This window comes from Prionailurus viverrinus, chromosome C1 (assembly GCF_022837055.1).
Source record: "Prionailurus viverrinus isolate Anna chromosome C1, UM_Priviv_1.0, whole genome shotgun sequence".
NCBI lineage: Eukaryota > Metazoa > Chordata > Mammalia > Carnivora > Felidae > Prionailurus > Prionailurus viverrinus.
In genome coordinates, this window is record NC_062568.1 from 205,732,038 (window position 1) to 205,736,863 (window position 4,826).

Here is a 4,826-nt window from a genome sequence, read left to right on the forward strand (position 1 = left end):
TTCAGGATGGTATGGCCGTAGACGATGATCTGGCCTCAGAAGCCATGTTTCGTCATTTCCGCACTATGTTACTGGTGACCCAGGCTGGCTCTCCCCATTGTGGGTGGGGACTGCACAGGCGTGTGAATACCAGGAGGTGGACGGGGCCCACCGGCGGCATGTGGCCTTCTCTGCCAGATGTGGGTTTTAAAACCGCCAAGCAGGGACGCAGGAGTGGCTCCGTTGGTTAATCAGCTCAGGTCATGATCTCACTCTTCATGAGTTCGAGCCCCACGTAGGCACGTCGGGGTTCTGTGCTGACAGCTCAGAGCCTGGAGCCTGCTTCAAGTTCTGTGTCTCCCTCTCTCTCTCTGCCCCTCCCTTGCTTGTGCTCTGCCTCTCTCTCTCAAAAATAAATAAATACACTTTTTTTTTTTAATAAAAAATAAATAAAGCTGCCAGGCAGCCTTCTGAGGGCTGCAATGAACCCTGAATAAAAGAGTGGACGCAGAAAGCTCTGACATGTAAAGAGATTCGCTGCCTTCTGCCCCACCCCCACTGGGTATCCAGGCCCCTGCTGCGGCCCCAGATCTCTCCGTTTGGGACCAGAGGCGAAATGCTCACAGTCCGGGGTTCCCCTTCCCCAGCCATGAGTTTCCCATGGCATTCACCATTCCAGCTAGGAATGACTCAGATGGGGTTCTGGGTGCCCGCAGGCGAGAGCCTTGGGGTCAGAGGTCCTCCCTGGCCTCTCAGGTGATGCTACATGGGCAACCACCCCCTGTGCCTCAGCACAGGCCAGCCTGCTAGTCACACAGCTGCTGTGGGGCACTTCCTCGGGCCTCCGTGCCCAGCTACGGGCTCCGTCTAGGCTCCCGCCTAATAGGTGGCAGCTGTAGGGGTGGGAAGACTGGAAGGAGGGTAAGGAGCCCAGGTTCGAGCCCAGGTCTGCATCTAGCTGTACAACTACCCATCTCCAGGCCTCAGTGCCTTCATCTGTAAAATGGGGGGCTGGGGGCTCAGTGTCTCAGTCGGTTAAGCATCGACATTGGCTCAGGTCATGATCTCACAGCTCGTGGGTTCGAGCCCCACGTGAGGCTCTGTGCGGACAGCTCAGAGCCTGGAGCCTGCTTCCGATTCTGTATGTGTGTGTCTCTCTCTCTGCTCCTCCCCTGCTCATGCTCTGTCTCTCTCTCTCTCTCTCTCAAAACTAAATAAACATTACAAAAAAAATTTTTTTAGGGGCACCTGGGTGGCTCAGTTGGTTAAGCATCCAACTCTTCATTTCAGCTCAGGTCATGATCTCATGTTTCATGGGTTCAGGCCCCACATCAGGCTCTGTGCTGACGGCACAGAGCCTGCTTGGGATTCTGTCTACCTCTCACTTTGTCCCTCCCTTGCTTGCTCTCTCTCTCTCTCTTTCTCTCAAAAACAAATAAACATTAAAAAAAAAAAGAAAAAGAAAAAAAATTTTTAATGGGGGGCTGGTATCTGACAGTCTGCTTTAAGTCCTCTTGGTCTGAGGCTCCAGGGAGAATGAAGGAGAGGAGGCCTGGGTCTCATCCGGGCCTGCGGGGCTCCTGCAGGATACTTCCAGCCCTGCTCTTCTAGGCTGGCGGAGACACGAGGACCAGGCACTGGTCCAGCCCTGTCTCTGCCACTTACTAGCTGTGTGGATTTCAGCAAGTTACTCACCCTCTCTGAGTCTCGATTTCTTCATGCATAATGTGAACAGCGTATCCACTGCAAAGGGTTGCAGCGAGGACTAAAAAGGTTCCTGTGACTAGAACCGTGAGGAGGCCCTGACCAGACCCCAGGAGACGATTGTAACCCTCTTGAGCTCCTGGGACCAGGAGCCCGGCAGGGGCTTCCACTGTTCTTCCCGGTTTCCAATATTTCCTTCCACCTTCCAGAGCGACAGAGGAGGAAGGTAAGACCAGAGAGGGAAAGAGACTTGGCCAAGGCCGAGAAGGTGGCAGGGATGACCCCAGGGGCCTCAGCTCCCCATCACGGAGTCCCTGTCTCCCCCAGACCTTCATGTTCAGCAGGGCCGTTGTGAATGGGGGTGAGTCATTTCAACTCTCAGGAAACCAAGCCTAGTCCAATATTAATCATGGAATTAGAGGCTTCGGGTGCAAGAAAGAAACAAGCAGCAGCTCAGTCAGAGGCACAGGTGAGGAGGGGGTGTACCCTTGAGCACGTCCCCAGTCCTGTGTGCCTGGACAAGAGTTCCCCAGGTGGCTCCTCGGGAAAGAGGGCACCACTCCTTACAGGGACCTTCCTACCTGGATGAGCCACACTTCTCTCCAGGGAGCACTGCCCCCACCCTACAGATGGAAAAATCAAGGCCAGGGTCTGCTGGCTTCCGAGGAGGAAAAGTAACCCCCGGGGGCAGGGATTTTGCCCACCATGTTCCATGCATGGCACAAAATGGGTGTATGGTAAAAAAAAAAAAAAAAAGCAGAATAAATGACTCAAAGATACTTACAAGGTACATGGACAGTAGCCCTGCAAAGTGGTGACTTTTGTTTTAAGGGACGATTTTTTAAAATCCATGAGAAATCGGATGTTCAGAGAAATCATCTGCTCAAGCCACCCAGTTACTAAGTTTCTAGAGTCATGATTCAAACCCAAATCTGTGACTCTAGAGTAAGCCTCGCTCCTCTCTAGGGTGGTGGCTGTCCTTGCTGGAACTGGCCCCCCAAAATCATGTTGTCCTGAAGCCCCAGGGGTACTCCTCACTCCCTGGTGGTCGGTCCTCCGGTCTGCTCTCAAGCTCCCAGAGCTGTCTGTTGTCAAGGAACTTGCTCTATGAGGATCGGCTTCTGTCAACCCCCCTCCTTCCCCCTTCTGCCTCTGGCAGTCCAGCTGGGGGAGGCTCCCAAGGACCAAGTCTGGAGGATTGGAGGGAGTCAACCGCACCCTGTCCTCAAATCGTGACTTACGACCAGAACATTCAAGAAGTCAGCTTCACTTTCTGAAGGCTGAGAACTTAGAGACAGAAGAGTGATTGATCAAGGCTCCTCCCACGGGCCTGCCCATCAGCCTGAAATTCCATCATTACTCACTCCTTTGGGTGGACGTATTGAAGGCCCCAGTAAAACATAAATCATTTCTGGGGGAAACCACTTACTAAGTCATTCGCAGGTGTCATAGACCCACATGGCTGCTTTCTCAGAAGAGCCTTGGTGAGAACAAGGCCAGAGGAGCTGATGGCCAAGTATAAAGTGGCTGCTTACTCACCAGTCAAGAGGGTGTCGAGGAAGCACTTAGATTCAGAACTCAGCTTCTTACCTAGACCAAAAAGACCCCCATGTGGGGCTCCTGCCCCTCACCACCATCACCTCATCCCCTATCACGTTCCCTACTGGCCTCCTTTCTGCTCCTGGGGCCACCAAGTTTGTCCCTGCCACAGGGCCTTTGCACTTGCCAGTTCTGCTGCCTGAAACCCTATTCCCCAACTTTTCAAAATGCTGGCCCTCCAAAGAAACTTGTGGGGTGATGAATATGTTCATTACCTTGGTTGTGGTTGTATGGATGCATACATATGCCAAAACACCAAATTGTGTACCTTAAATAAAGTTTATATGTCAATTATACCTCAATAAAGCTATAAAAATAAATTTTTTTGAATTTTTATTTTTTATTTTAGAGATAGAGAGTATGGGGGGGGGAGAAGATGGGAGAGAAAATGGGGGGGGGGCGGGAATCCCAAGCAGGCTCGATGCTTAGCACAGAGCCCAATGCGGGGCCCGATCCCACGACCCTGGGATCATGACCTGAACCGAAATCAAGAGTGAGATGTTCAACCGACTGAGTCACCCCGGTGCCCCCCAAACTAAATTTTGTAAAGTAAACTCTATGGCCAACGAGGAGCTCAAACTCAAGACCTCAAGATCAAGAGTTCCATGCTCCACGGACTGAGACAGCCGGGCATCCCTAAAAAGATAAATTGTTTAAATGCTGCCCTTCTCATCCTTCAGGTTTTTGGCTTAGATGGAACCACCTCAAAGAGGCCTTCCCCCAAGTTGCTGGTGCCAGTCTCTGTCACCTCACCCTGTTTGTTCCTTTCAAGGAACTCCTTACACCACCATCTAAAACTGTCTCTGCCAGGAGCCTGACTGTCCCCCCCAGGACGGGAGCTCATGGGAGGAGGGACCATCTGCCTTGTCCACTGATGTGACCAGGGCTTGGCTTAATGCATATCTTTTGGGTGACTGAACGACAAGGCCAGGGGCCCCGGGAGACATCAGCCCTGCCTCCCGGGGACCCCTCCAGGGGTACAGCATGCAGGCTGAGGAAAGCAGGCACTGCTCTGAAACTAAAACCCAAGACAGAGTCGTGGCACCGTTGTCCTGCTGTCTTCACAGCAGGGGGATGGGGGGCAGGGGCAGGGGAGAGGGTACGGGAACAGGCCACAGTCCTAGCCAGGAGGGACCCTGTTCCTGGCAAGAGCTGCCCATCAGCACGTGAAGTTCATTCGGAAAAGCCTCCTGGCGTTTTCCAGCTCCAGTCCCTCCACACCGCTGAGGAAGGGGCGGCCATCACTCCCAGGGCCTTCTCTCCCTCCAAATAGGAGCCGAAGCCTGACGATCTGGGGAAACTGAGGCACAGCCCCGACTCAGGCCTCGGCTAGGGTCCCTGCTGGAGACTGGGACTCTCTTCCGGGCTGACAAAAACCCTACAGTCATCACCCACAGCCCCCAGCTACTGATTTGCATAAGAAGGCAGCGCAGAGTGTGAGTGCTGAGAGGGATCTGGAAGGTGATGAGTCGCTACCGTGGGATAACCCCTCTCCCACCCATTTACACGGTCCCTAAGGAAAAGTCGGGCAGCAAGTTAGTGCA